Consider the following 15,540-nt stretch of genomic DNA (forward strand, 5'->3'; position numbering starts at 1 on the left):
TTTTATTGAAAGATTTGTACACATGAAAGCGATCGCGTCATCGTCAAAAAACTAGGGCGACAATAGTCGGTATATTCCAGAACACCCGTCAGGCGACTATAGAGCGGATAGACGTGTGCCCGACGCCCTTTGTAATAATTCATATTCATCTTTTTTTCCTTCGCCCTTTTTCCACTTTCTTATAGAGCCACCCCAGCGGGTCTGTATACTCCGATTACCCCCTCTCGCGTGATACCTTACCCGGTCTCGTATCTCTCACCAAGATTTTCTGTTCTTTCCGTTCATTCGTCATTGTCTACATACGAGGGACGAGTGCGTTACGGAAATCTCGCCGAAGTTCAAAGGTACCCGAACATATTACATGGACATTGTGCGAAGGTGGAAAAGCTTATACCTGATTTTTATCAGCGAAAGAACGAAAGGAGGGAGAGAATGGGATAAGAAAATTTTCAGAAAAATTGTCAACTTCTCAAAGCGAAAATGCCTGGTGTGAAATAGTTCTATACGATTTCGCAGTGCACGGAAGTATTGCAAATAAAAGGAACTGAAGGAATCGGGCTACGGACTGCAGGGGCGACGGGGAGACTCAACGCATGGCAAAGCCGACAGCGACGTCTCCGCCTTTTTCAATCTAGTTTCACCTTTGGAGTGGCGATGCGGATTTTCTGTTGAAGTTGTACCCAGCGTTCGTACTACGCAGTCACGTATGGCTAGGTGTTGGTATTGATATATATATATATAACAATATAGTGTAGAACTGTAGGTATACCCACCTACGGTACCTATGTACATTGTACATAGGTTACGTAGAAACCAGGTGGAAATCTATTGCTGGGCGAAAAATACATGGAAGCAGAGCCGTAGCCATGGTTACGTGGTATAGAGTAGAGATAAACCAGACCCCATCCTTACAACTTCAACATCGCACCTTCGACCTATTACACCCGCTTCCTCTTAAAGCCCTGGCTAGCCTGCCAGGCAGCCCATACACCTAGCCAGCCACCGCTAGTGCCAGCCTTCTAGTCCTAACCCACCGACACTTCTCTGCATAGTAAGCGTCAAAATTCAGTTTGCATAAAGAGTTTAAGCTCGTTTACATATTGAATCGGAGAGCCCATTCGGTTCTTTCGCCTTTGCGCTTTCGTTTTCTACGATCCACAACAGAACGCGCGACATATAGTTCTCTCTCTCTCTCTCTCTCTCTCTCTCTCTCTCTCTCTCTCTCTTCTCATTTCAGGTTTGAATCTCCCATACACTTTCACCCTTATTCACCCTCGTCCTTTCCCTCGGATATTGACGCGTATCCTCCACTGTGTCCAAGTTATAAACTTCCCGCGAACCCTCGCGCTCAATGGCAACTCAGTGAAATATAATGGGACCTGCAATATTTGCAATGATTCAGTGTTATGAGCAAGTGGAAAAAGGGTGCATACGAAATGTATTCCCGCTTTGTGAAGCGCTCTTCCGGACCCGCCCGATAGTTATTCGAAATCTGACAAAAGGAGTGAGAAGGGATCCAAGATATATATACATATATATGTACTACCCATAGCTTTATACAGTAAAGAAGGGACAGAGCAGGGTAGACTAAAGGATACGGGACAGCTGCGTTAAATTATTGAAAGGGTTGCTTCCCTAAAGAATAATCAAGTTCGCGTTGCGTCTCTATTCCGGAAGTTAACAGGGATAGGTTATAGCGTCTCTGGGATCAATAGGTAAATTAGCACCTTGTGGAAAACACTAATAATTTTCAAGAATCATGAAAGTCTCTACTACCAACATAAACTACGTGAAAATGTATTCTCCAACACAACCGAAATATATTTCCCTAATTTTGTATAACGTCAAAAGCTAGATAGAAAATTTACTTTCTACTTGTTAGATATTATCTGACTATCACAAAAGCAATCAGAAATCGATGCTGACATATAAAATTTGTGAATTTAACGTTAAACTGCGTTATGCGACCTTAAATAATATTACACCGTCCTCTTTAAGGATTCGACATTGCTAAGAGTAGGCTATATGTCTCCCGTAAAGAGACATAGGGCTTTCGGGCAAACTCCGCTTTCAGCAATATACAATGACAGAACTGTATTCTGCTGGCATATCTCAGGCAGCAAAGTAAACGAGGATCTTCGCCCTGGAACAGCTTTCATTCCTCCGGCTAAGCAGTTTTAACGTTGTACTCGTCCACCACAAATACATGCCCTGAGTGCAGCGTGCTCTTGCACCTTCAGCGACAGAGAAAATACAAATCTTCGGGATGGAGCAGTCACCCATGCTTGAGTCGGCCGCAGGCATTGCAGGAGGAACGAAGCATTGTCGTGTAGAATAATGCCTCTAATACCGGCTCGTACGATGTGAATACGCGATATGCTATCGTACCGTGTCGTATACATATATCTATTGCGACTGAAACGGTAGAATGCGTTATCGCTACAAGGGACTTAGGGTATCCAGGTAATTCGCATCGTACCATTAATAATACTCAAACGAATATCCAAAATGGTCTAATATACTAACCATTGGTTGGTCGGTGAAACAAGCCATAGAGATACCAGGTTCAAAGTTGTTTTAGCGCATCAAAATAGTTATTTGTGACGCAAGTGCCCAAAGTAGCGCACTCACTAGCCTTCGACTCATGCTGCAAACTTCACACTCGTGAACAATCATATTTGCGCACGTGTCACACGCTATTACCGTCCGAGAAAGATGGATCACTCGGAGAAAACAATACGTTTCAGATTTGAGGTTAGGGTGCCATGTGTTCTTTAAGGCGGATTTCTTAAAGAGAAAAACAACAAAACTGAAGGCTACTTCAATCCAATTTAATAGCTTCTTTCAGCCTCTTTAACTTATTCTGGCAGAGTAGATTCATCGATTTGTCGTTGGACTCCTTGTTAGAATTCATTATTTTTTTCAAATGCACGCTGACTTCAGGTAACTGTCGGTCTGTCACTTGGAAACTGAAGGCTGGTCGACATTCGGCAACAACGAGCGTGAATAGTGAAAAAATTAAGGTTTTTTGAGAATGCGCATGCGCGGCAATGGCGAAGATACGCAAATTGAGGTTTTTCCGAAGTGCGCATGCGCTTATACTTTTTGCACTTAAAACTGACCGAGGTTACGATGAAAATGTTTATACGCACGAATATTTGAGTAAGGACAATAAATCCATAGCTTTTGTCGTCTTAAGGCTGCAAATCTCTACGGATTAACCTTTATGAACGTCAAACGTATATTGGTTGGGCATGGGGTCCGGGGTCCTTGCGAATATGAGAAGAATAATTTTGGAAGCTTCGGCAAGATAAAGCACGGGGTATTAAAAGGAGGGGTGCCGCATGCAGGTGTACACGCGGGGGTGGTGGGGTGACTTGCTAAAAGCCGGACCGACGTTGACCCGTTTTTCAAACAATCCTGGGGGATTAGGGATGCTCGGGTCGAAACGAAATCGATGGTTGAGGTAAAAGAGGGTATAGGAGTGAGAGCAAAAGAGAGAGACTGAGAGGGAGAAACAAGAGGATAGGATTGGGTCTACGCGAAGAGGTGGGACTGAAGAGTGTAATAGCAGAGGGTAGCTTCCAACCGTTGACTAGTAACATTAAGAGCTGGCGACACGGAGAAACCGAAGCAATGAGCATTTCTCAAGCCACCCTTGAGATTCTACCCCTGGTACCTGCAGCCTACTAGCTACTACTTATACCACTCACCACCGGTGTATATATACTGGCATGTATACGGCAGCTGCAAGTTTCTCATATCTCAACGTATGTCTCACCACACCCTACGTTTATCCTGCGAAGGCTTACTAGTTTACGAAATTGCGCGTGAAATCATACACGTTTATGAACCTAATCAAACGCTTGACTAAATCTCCCATAATCAGAGTCGCTATCACCACCAGAACATCACCAGAGTTCATATGGTTTTCACACGTTTATCCTATGGCAGACAGCACTGACCCCAACATAATAAATACAGAGAACATCGAGCCAATTATCAATTGGATTTTCGCAATTAGTCAATGCATAATGAACTTTCAACCCCACGTGTAAAATTATTTCGCCCAACCCGCTCTGTGTTATCAAGGGGTGCGGGCACTGGCAGTGGGTCGATTGGTCAACATCACGTGGTAAACAAAACCGCGTAAATCTTGGTTGTTCGATTAATTTAGAAAATTTATATTCATAGGTTTTTTTTTAAATATATTACATGTGCACACATACGCGAACTGCATTGTATTTTCCATTCAGGCTTACTTACTTTTGTAACGGAACCCCTGGCGATGAAATCGCACTTTTTGTTACGAAGGGTGCGAAAAAGGGGAAAAAAAGAGTCTGCGGTAAAATCTCTGGGGAATTTTTTCGTATGGAAAAAAGTAAGGAATCTATTCTGAAGACCCTCGTAATAAATTCATTGGATAGAAATCCATGGGATGACAGTCACGGGGAAATCTTATTTTGAATTTGTCGAATCGTAGGACAGAGACCAAAGTTCGATTTGGAAAGATCGAGGTTGGCGTAATAACCCACGCGACTTTAACTCTTACTGTTAGTAACAATAAGGGTGGTTTGTATGGAACTTTAAATCGAATTTCGCTAAGGGTAACTTTGCTTCTTGCGTTACTTGTCTGCCTGAAGGGATTCCGCTCTCCTCGATTCGAAGGGAATGAATTGGTTGGCACCGTTGTCCATCCACGAGGGCTTCAGGAATTTGTGTTCACAGTTTCTTGGCTTCCATTACCCACCTTAACCAGTAAACCCATGGTCATGGAATCGTCACAACAGTCTGCGAATACCCGGCCGCTGGTCATCCCTGTAGTAGTTATATAGAACAAAGAGTATGCTAAAAAAATGCTGATAAGATGCAGTGGGCCAACAAGTGACAGCGGTGGAGTTTAGATGCGGTTAAGGTCATTGGAAGAACCCCCTGGCCCGAGCTAAGGATGTTGAGCCCGACTTTCGTCCTGGGAAAATGGTCGTGGAGGATCTCCCAATTTGTTACGTTATCGATTTGCTAAAAGAAGCTCTCGATACAGTTTAAAGGGACGACTCGAGGAAGGGGATAGTATAGTTATCGGTTAAAGGGATTTCGACCAATCAGAATGATTTGTTCTCGAAATTGACTATTTTGGCTATTGCCAAAGCAGTCTGTCTTGGGACACCGACGAGGTGCCTCGAGTTGCCTCGCGCTTCTGTGTTATCTATTGATATTTTTTTCTGGTCGTGTTGCCTACGCGGTACGGAAGGTTCTCGGTCATGTAGTTCTCGCACCCTCGCAAAATTAAAAAAATCCTACAAATTTTCCGTGCGTGATCGCCAAGTGCAGTGCTGTGCAGTGATGCTGTGCCCCCTGAGTGTCCTGTGGATAGAGTTCTTGGCCTCCACGTATCAGCTGAACCAGTTTTGGTGAGTATTCCCAATTTATTAATCGGTGAAGGGATTCCGATTTTCTAACTTTCGATTCGTTCTCGATGGCCGGCCGAAGGTGGTTAGTTCTCGGATTCGTGTTATTGTTTTCGAGTTGAGAAAAAACGTCATAATACGTAGAAATCGGATATTCTCGCGGTTCGTATTCCAATGACGTTTAATTAACACGACAAGAATGCTTCTCTCTCATCCTGTTCCATTCTATTAATTTGTAACTTTTATCAGAAAAAATGTCAGATTTAACTCTAGGTACAAGCGAACACATCCGAGCCAGAAAAATTGTCAGTGGCAAAGAGAGCAATCTGGAAACAAAAAAAAAACTGTCGTGACAATTCACGAGGTTGAGTCGCGCATCGTGACCCGTGCTAAATTAACGAAACTTCTTTGACGTTCCGGCCAGCGAGACTATATAATTGGTGGAACGAAAACCGAGAGAGATAACTAGAACGTGAGAGTGGATATAGAAGCATCGAGAACAATAACAACAGTAACGATAAGTCAGCAGCATAAACGCCACGCGTTAGTTCCTAGAATAATTAATCCAAACAGACTTGCCAATTAAAACTTTCCAAAATTGCACCATCCAATACGACTGTCATTTTCAGTGAAGGTCAATTTTTCTTTTCCCCCCTATAATATTGTTCTTTTACTTAATCCACGACTGTCCACCGAGAGATCTTGCAATAACGTAAAATCACATAAGAAGAAAGCTAAATTCGTCGTCCGTAATGGACGAAACGATCTCGCGAAATAATCCAAAGACAAAGGAAGCGCGAAAGGTAAAGTAAAACTCAGGAGGAGGCATCTCGCGTCGTCTCAGTGATATACGGACGTCTCACGCGCGTTTTGGCCGTTAGCACGGGGAGAGACGATCAAAAACAGTTTTTGAAAATTATACAGCCGTCCTCGAGGGTGCCTGACGAATTTCCCTTATTTCCCTGGTGACGGGTAAACTCGCTTTTCAAGGCCTCCCTTCTCCGCGTCTACACGAGCTCTCGCATACCTTTTATCCTATGCTACACCTCGCTGAGCTGATACGTACGTAATTCGTCTACACGTTACCAAAAGGCTGACATAGTCGTTCGTCGTCGACGTCGCCGTTGTTATATAACTCTCCCTTTAGCATAGCCAGAACCACTTCCATAACCAAGGATAGCAGACATGAATATAACCCTCAGAACGCGAAGACATCCATCATCGTAACCATCACGTCGAAAGAGAGCTTTTGTATTTGCGGTATTCTTCCTCATAATCCACGTATCACCTTTCAACCAGCACGCATCGGGATACGGATGCATTAGAGGTGCCATTCCGTCATTCGTCAACGGATTTCCCAGGGAAGTCCTACGTCAGACGTCGGAACGCCGGCGTCGTTTTCTTCCTTTACCAAGTAAAATCGCACGACTTATACATTCTTTTCCCTTCCTACGAGGGTTAGGAAGGAAACGTTTTCACGTGAGAATCCGTTAGAATATTCACGGGATAGGGCTGATCATCCCCCGAGAGTCATAATCATTTGGACCTTAAGGGACGCGACGTTGTCGAACGATTTATAAGTTTTTCTTTTTTTTTTTCATTCCCTTTGAGAATATTTCAATTACTTTTTGACTGCTTGAATCGTTGCTTTTTTATAATTGTGACGTCACGTTGAATCTTTTACAGGGTGTAGTCCGTTGTGTTTATAATTTTGTTACGTCAAGTAAGTTCGCAGCGATTACACTTACGACACTTTAGGGAGACGGGCGCGTCACGGGCGTGGTTTCTGCAGGATTACGGTATGTGAGACGCGTGGCTCTGGAGTTTCGCTCATTAGCTGGTGAATTAATTAAAATCAAAGTCCTTAGGTAAGTCTGTGGGGAGAGTCTATATCTACATGTATGGCCTACGAGCAACCTACTTCACGTATATACTAGAACGATAGGAGTCGGATTTTTCTTCAGGATGAAATTCTCTACCTCTATGTCTTATGAACTAAGAGTTTTTATGATCTGTATCTGCTCTGTGTATCGGGTATATGGGGTAACTTTTAAGGGTAACTGTTTCTGCGATTCCTTCTCACGTCCAAATTACGTAAATAATGTATCAGAGTTATCAGCGATATGATAAGTTTTACCAATAGTCAATTGATCTGTATCGTATTTACTACCTATAATCCCTATCGATAAAGATTGCCAGAACATCGAATACGTTACACAGAAATCCACAGTACGAGCAAAGCAGAAAATGCCAGGGTTACGCACGTAGTAATCGTTGTGGCAGAGATGAGTAGGGATATGCACAGTGCTACGGTTTTAGGCGATACCAAAAACATGGCGCTAAATTGCAACGGTGAGTCCTGAAGCAGGATTTTGTGATCATCGCCTCCGTGGATAATGCGTATCCCGTCGTAGCCAAACTGAACGCGATCACGAACGTGTAGCTTGGCAAGCAGAGGTTCTCCGCTACTTACCGCTGGTTCCCAAAGCAAGATTTAGAACCAAGCCGCTCATCGGATATCGCCTAAATATCTTTTTTCTTTGCAATCCTAACTTTGAGCGCACAGTGTAAGCTCGGTAAGTTTAATATGACAAAAGCCAGCAACTCATACCTGCCTGCACTGAAGCGTATGGTGCCACCAGTATATTTAATAGACACTTTACCGATGTTGCGTAGCAGAACGATTATTTAAACCTATCAGGAACTATAGAACTCCTCGAGAACTATTGAAAAAGCCTATTGTTGAAATATTTTTAAGAAATTTTTAAGATAGTGCGCTGCCAGCTCTATTATTGTAAAATGGTGTAACCCTATGAACAGTGTACTATAGTATACATAATATGTAACATGGTTTAATATATAGAATTACAAGTAATACACGTAGATAATTGTATGCATATGTAAGTTAATACAATTCTCGTTAAGCTTAGTATATATATGTGTATATATACATAAATTCGTGTATAACATTACAGCTTCCGAATAAAGTCTGAAGCAGCATAATGATTATTTTGAAAAAATTCAACTGAGAGATAAGTAAAAAATATAAATAGTACATTCGATGATTTAATCCTTTGCAAATTGATTTTTATTAGAGATTTTTTTTTGGGAACGATGAAACAGAATTTTATCCATGAACAATGCCACTAAATAATCTGAAGGAATATACAATAAAATCTAAAGCTAGTTGAAAATAATTTCTTGTTTCTTTTAGAAATAATTTTGAAAATTGTCAAGGAACGCGAATATCATTCAAATTCACTGCCATGCTCAGAACGGACTAACGGTTCGGTGGAAATGGAACGTAGGGTGAGGTAGTCCCGTAACACAGCGATATTATGTAGATACCTGGCCAGGAATTATTGCCTGATACGGAACCAAGACTGGCACGTTATATATTATTCCGCTTGCGGTTTATTTGAAGGTAAATAATGGGATTGATCGTGCTCGTGTGTACGGTTTAATAGTTTCCCGTCTCGTGCAAAATAAGATTCACCATTGATAACAGAGTTCGTAGCAAGGGAAAAGGGTTCGTAGTTTCGAGCACAATTGATATTTCATTTCAACTGCAGGATTTTCGGATTCGCAAAATTCATAGCGTAGTTATGTTTTCATCTTCAAAGAAGCATCGTGGGAAAGAGATGGAAAAAGAAGCTCGATTAATGGCAGCCGCGTACGGAATTGCTCGCTTTCGCTGAAACGTCGTCGTTAGTGAATTGGACGTGGCAGTAATTGCAATCGAGTTTCCCAAGCCACTCGGGCCCACATACGTACACGTTACCAGCGTCACAACGTCCTCCATTTGCCCGATGAACGTTTAAATATAACAGTCCCACACTGGTGGGGATTTATTTCTGTATGAAGAGGTAGGAAAGGAAAAGAAGAGACCATAAGAGCAAAGAAATAAAGTATGCCAGGATGAAAACTGAATAGATTACTTTTAATATGCGTCACGAGGTCGTAAAAGTGGATTAACGAATGGTAAATAATTTTTTTGAAAATAAATAACGTTCTTGGCTTACTTGCAATTAATACGAAGCAAATAGGAATTTAATTGCTATTGCGTTTAACTGAGACTTTTCAAATTTCTTATTTTTACCCCTCTTTAAAGTGACATACTTTCCTAACGATACGGCACCAATTTGAGAAACCGTGTAACCCTTTGATGGTGGTGACCCACGTTACCATCTCGACTTTTTAAAATTTTGACCATTTAATTTTTAGTTAACGCATTTAGGTCGGGTTTTTTGCATGTTTAGGTATCTAATAAAAGAACATGAAAAACGTTGAGTAATAATAAATATTTATTGTAAGAACTTTATAAATGGTAAACATAGGATATGAAAAAGAGCGATTTTTTCGGAAAAATTCATTATTGACAAAGTTTTTTAATATTGTTTCTTGAAATTTTGTACAAAAGAGTTTTTGGGGTCGCTGATTACAAATCTGAACAAAAAATTCATAAATTCAATTTGACGGATCCAATATGACGGACTGAAAATCGAAAAACTATGTAAATCTCATGAAAACGTGTATCTGGGGATCTCGGGGTGGCTGATTACGAATCCATGGTATACATTCCATACTTTTTAAAATTACAAAAATCACAAAAAGAGAAGTAAGGTAGAACTCGTCACGTCCTCTTCGTTAGCTCTGGGTAGTGCCAAAAATGAATGAATTTTCAAATGATCAAATTTAAATTTTATATCCGTAATCAGTGACCCCGAAAACCATATAAATTTATGTTTTCGCCAATATTATCGGGGTTTCTTATTTCCACAGCCGCCGTCTCGAATTCGCCATCTCGAATCTTAAATCTGATAATGGATTCCTAATTATTAGCGACCCCAAAAACCCGTGTATACCAAATTTCATAAAAATTCAATCATTAGAAAAATCGATGCTTCAAATGTTTAAAGGGTACCTGACGAATTAGTTTCAAACGTAACATAGGCACGTACTTATTTCAAGCAAAAATTACCTATAGCATTGAAATATTGTGAACAAGCCTTTACGATGTACGCAAATGACCGTGTACAGTAATACGAGAAACCTAACGGTGATTGAATTAGATTAATCCCACTGTGCGGAGCATCGGAGAGTCTCTGAATGGTTGGATTAGGTTAGGTTAACTTATCAGTATAAATAGAATATCAAATTGACTTGTGACAAAGGTCTAGTATTTTAATACGACTTCAAGTGACAAGAGGCTCGTTCCTGTCGATCAAAGGGACGTAAAGAGGGGGTAACTTGCGTAATTCTGCCAAGGTACGAAAACTTATTTCAATTGGACACGGAGTCTCTGGAGTGTCTCCCACCCGCAGCGAACCAGGTATAAGAGCGATAAGCGTCGATAACAGAAAGTATCGAGCGTCAGTAACAGAAAGGGGAAGGTGTAAGTTAACGTTGGTTCTAATGAAACTCATATTTCTCATGATATCCAACCCCCTCTTTTTTAAGAACGAAACAAGGTAGAAAACCGTCGACTGTTATTAAGACTTATAACCGACCATCTGGATTCATTATTCTTTCATTAGCGATTCATTCTGCTTATTCATTCCACATGTACCTACCTACCCACTAAATATAGACTCTCTCGTTGAACATTTAGTAAAGGGGACCGTCCTGCCCTCAAATCCCATTACCTATAAGGGTTGCTCCTGTCAAATCCCTTCAAGAACCCACCATTACAATCCTAATACCACCCTATACTATTCTCCTTGTTATTCTAATAATACTATACACATAATATAGAAAGAGAGATTTCTTCTAAGGGGACGCTTGAATTGCTGCTCTCGTTCTCCTTTAACGAATTACTCAACCGCTACTCTCCGAGAGGAACTGGAGTTTAATTGGCGCTCACGCGTGAGGTTGCTAAACCGCGGGAAGCACCTCCCGACAAAGGTTCGATGTTTGCGCATCGGACGACATGAATTGGGAGGCAATAGCCGACCTCTCGTGTGACAAGAGTGTGATGCATACCGCAACATCGAGTACCCTTTGCGCATTGATATTCACAAAGCGTGCAGCTAACCTAACTCGAGACTAAATTAAATCCGCGTGCAATAATGCGCCGCACCGGTTGCTACTGCCGTTGCGAATTCTCGATTAAGGTTAACGTTACCGGGGACCATTATGGCGGCTGTTTCCAACTATTCGAGAAGCTCGAAGTATACCTGGCTAAATTAATTGGCCTTCCGTGAAACGCATAGGGGATGATGATCATCGGAACTTTATTATTTCAGCCCGACCCAAGTGGGAACGCTAGACGAAGCTTTATTTCGTAGAAGCAATCTATTGCTTTGTATCGTTTTACTTTTGCGTTACGTAGTAACAATGCTTACGGGAGATGGTGCTATTTATTCATATAGGGTATTTCATATTGCTTAGGGCCTTAATTTCTAATCGCATGTAAATTCCTACTGGCATTTAATATTGGTCGATAATGGGCACGGCCGATAACCATAACCCAGCAGTGTACTTTGTCTCACTTAGCAGCCTCATATGTTTACGGGGTTGAACTATTGCTGAAGTCCTATTAGTGTACGGTGATAATGGAAATCCTTAAATGGCAGGGAACTGGAAAGCTGCTCTTTTCGAAATTGACTTTATATACATATGATTATAGCTCTCGGTCGTTTAATCGACATAGTTTCTTTTTGTTATTTTGTTGTTTAATTAGATTTCAGTCACGCCTTATTTTTTTTAATATTTTATATAAAATTGTCCATCAAGCAAATTCTAACCAACATACCCGGGAATATATTTCCCTATTAATTTCACGTTATTATCGCATTAGAGGGTCGTGGTATGTCGGACAGAGTGATAGCAGATAGAACGGACCTGTGGCGTTAAAACATGCAATTACACGGATCCCTGAATTAAATCGTTAATCGTGATGACGTCGTTCTCTTTTATTTCATTGGGACGCAGAAGCACGTGCACGTGACGTTAATCGTGTTCTTATTTACAAGATTGCTATTGGACGTTACTCATTTCCAGACGCTGTGTATACATATAAGCGTGACCGTATATAACACTTTTCCACGGAAGCAAATGCATTGTCGTGGCGACTTTCTTTACGAGCGACCCAATTTTGTTTTTGTCGTCGATTCGTGCAAAGTGGAGGATTTATGTTACGTGAATGTAGGAGAACCCTTGCTACGTGTACGGTGTAGACATTGCTGCTTGCTCAGGCAATATTTTGCAGTTTTTTGGATTTAATTTTCCCATTGCCTTTCTTTCGTTTGATATCACAGATTCATTTCTATGGACCAATATTCTATGAAATCGCTAATGACGTGACGATGCGTTGGAGGTAAATTTTGTTAGTTCTCGCGCAAAAAGTTTTTACGACGCACAGGATATCCTCTTTAATCGAGGGCGGGCATCTGCATGCGCGACATTAAGCAAAGCACGAAAATTTGAAGCGGAACGAGTAAATAATATTTAAACGCATTTCTGCCGTTGGGGTGCTTCGTTTAATTGCACGGGGATGCTTTCCTTATCTACGGGGCGTTCGGAAAATTCTATACCGTTGTGACAATCTAGTTTTATTATTTTTAAGAAATTATAGATAATCGTCAATTTTCACGTGATGTAGTGAAGAATTTTTGTATATTTTAGTATCATAATATACTTGTTACCGCACTGAGAACATATTGCAAGTGTTTATGTCATAACTACGTGGTTTGCATTTAAAAGTTTCGCGAAGTAAAAACTTAATAAAAATTTTCTTAGGAACACAGCTTTAATAAACTAGGTAGAGAGGTTATAATCACCCTGTATATCAATACGTATACGTTACATATGGAATGAATTTTGAACCCGGCAATGAGACCATTAATAATCAAGGTTCAATTTTAACTTCATGTCTACAAATTAGTCGATGTCAATCAAACTGATTGGGATTAATCTGTACGTGCAAAATGATGTACAAAAAGCTTCTGTCGTTTTTTTTTTTTGTATATGGATATATTCACCACTGCCTTTATACATTTTTTTTCCATACTTTTCCTCGAGAATATGGATATACAGCTATAGCTGTACGTATATTGGCCAACGTGCCAATTAACTGCTGGACGTATGCGCTGCCCATGGAGAATCTCGTTAGCTTGGTGCACTGCAAAGTTACGGTTGTAATTTTACGGACAATTTACCATCATTACGGGAGTCTTTCTTACGGCGTGAAATATGATTGCAAATTACCTCGATGAATTAAGGGATAGGAAAATTAAAGGATACGCCCTGATTTACTAGCTCCTTTTCTATTCCTTTTTATTATTTCCAAGACCAAAACCCCGTAGGAGTCTGCTGATTAAGAGAAAACGGTGATTTATCGTAGTCCTGAGAAACTTTTATGGAAAAACGTAAAGTATTCCTTCGTTTCTTCCATAAAATCCCAAGCAATCCTTGAATACGGCTAGCCAACTTGAAATAGAGAAAAGCACAAATTCCGGGACAGGTATCTCAGTTGCTTGCACTCCGAGAACCAAGCCCAATTTTGATTTATCCTGACAGAAGGACACGAGCTTACACTTTAAGGAATGGCAGGATTTATTATCACCACTGCTAAGACACCACCCCTTAGACAAGATCGATAGCCAATTGCATTAAAGATGCAGGCGTCGAGACTCGGGTGTCTACGGACTAGACTCAAGTAAAAAGAATTGGGGGATGCAAACTGAAAAGAAAAAACAAGAAAAAGGACGGCAAAGTTGAAATACGTAAAGGTCTATTAGTCATATAGGATCTTACCTCTTTGAGAAGGAATTTCCAATTTTTATATCAGGTCAATGACTCTGATCGATATCACCAGTCGATTGTCACGAATAAATCTACGTGTAGATGCACGTCCCTTGGTATTATCGATTTATCGATTAATCAAAATATCGTCAATCCGTTTAATCCTTTATGATATTACAGTGTCAGTTTTAACTTCGCACAGACAACACGTCCAAAACTTGTCTCGTTTATATAAAATCCACAATTGAAAATTGAATTCAGTGATGAGCACTTCCGGTTTCGAGTATCACAAGTATACTGTCACTTGATTTTAACTCGATATTGCCGTGTTAGCACATTTTGACACTGATTCGTAGCAGCTTATGGGGCTGGAGGACAAAAGTTTATAAATAAAATGATATTGAAATACAATAAAATATATGCAGGATTATGATTTATGGGAGACAGTATAAAGTTATACAAAATATTGAAATGTGGCAGACATTTTAAATCGACATAATTTCTTATCGATCATATCTCATCCATTCAATTAAACAGAAATTCAACTGATTACAGAAGCCTTTCAAACGTACTTTAATCTCGTTAAAGTTTCCACGTTTAATAATTGTTATAAAAGCTATTACCTATCATTATCTAGTTACACGGAATTGAATCAGAGCAAAGTTTGATAAAGAACTACCGAGTGTCAAAGCGTTCTAGAAAAATGGTATGTGTACATATTATAATAAAATTTACCTCGAGTATTTTAATGGATATCCGATAATGGCGGACCTGCGTAATTTATACTTGGTTAACATTCACGTCGGTGTATAGCAACGTGCACAATGTCGCATTCCTATTGTACCACTATCTTCTACTAAAATATTTTTTTTTGGTAACGCCACCTTCGTTTTTCCATTTTTCAGTCATATTAACGTGCATGTTAAAATACGATAAATGGTTGTAACGTGCTGTGAGCTTCAAGCGTAAAATTTATAGATTTATCAATTATTGTCCCTTTTACATTACTTTTTCACGTGAATACACTCATTTCGATACAACACTTTGGCACGTAATTCCTAATCAACTTTATTCGATAAATATGTGCCGATGAACTTTAAAATGGATGGATAAGTTTTGTATAGAATTCAAAACAAAAAACTTCAAAACTTTACCGTGCCTTAATTCACTGTCTGCCACATTATGCTGTACACATTTTTATATATCGTACATGCTTTATGCGTATATATGTCGTACCATGCTTTAATCATGGATAAGGCAAAGAAAAATTTTAATAAATTTTGAAAATATTTTTCAAAAATATTTCGAAAAATTAACACGACGCAGCTTTTTATTTTTCGACAATCCACGACGCTGCACGGTCAGGTCGAGCGTCGCGGCACGGACT

General features: G+C 40.2%; 1 protein-coding gene across 8 annotated transcripts in view; it reads right to left on the reverse strand.

The window, feature by feature from the left end:
• Positions 1-15,540, reverse strand: part of LOC107274742 — a 190,158-nt gene that overhangs the window by 123,272 nt on the left and 51,346 nt on the right. For 4 of the 8 annotated variants that reach the window (XM_025092065.1, XM_025092064.1, XM_015754205.2 and 1 more), the window contains exons 1-2: positions 15,390-15,525; positions 14,166-14,521 (exon numbers count right to left, since the gene is read on the reverse strand). The exons of 1 other annotated variant lie outside the window; for it this stretch is intronic. The gene's annotated coding sequence lies outside the window, so the exon portion shown is untranslated. Of the gene's footprint in view, positions 1-14,165; positions 14,522-14,888; positions 15,259-15,307; positions 15,526-15,540 lie in introns of those variants that run through there. 3 more of the 8 variants (XM_015754206.2, XM_025092063.1, XM_015754209.2) reach the window with 3 other exon arrangements.

Source organism: Cephus cinctus, unplaced genomic scaffold (assembly GCF_000341935.2).
Source record: "Cephus cinctus unplaced genomic scaffold, Ccin1 Ccin1_scaffold0101, whole genome shotgun sequence".
Classification (NCBI taxonomy): domain Eukaryota; kingdom Metazoa; phylum Arthropoda; class Insecta; order Hymenoptera; family Cephidae; genus Cephus; species Cephus cinctus.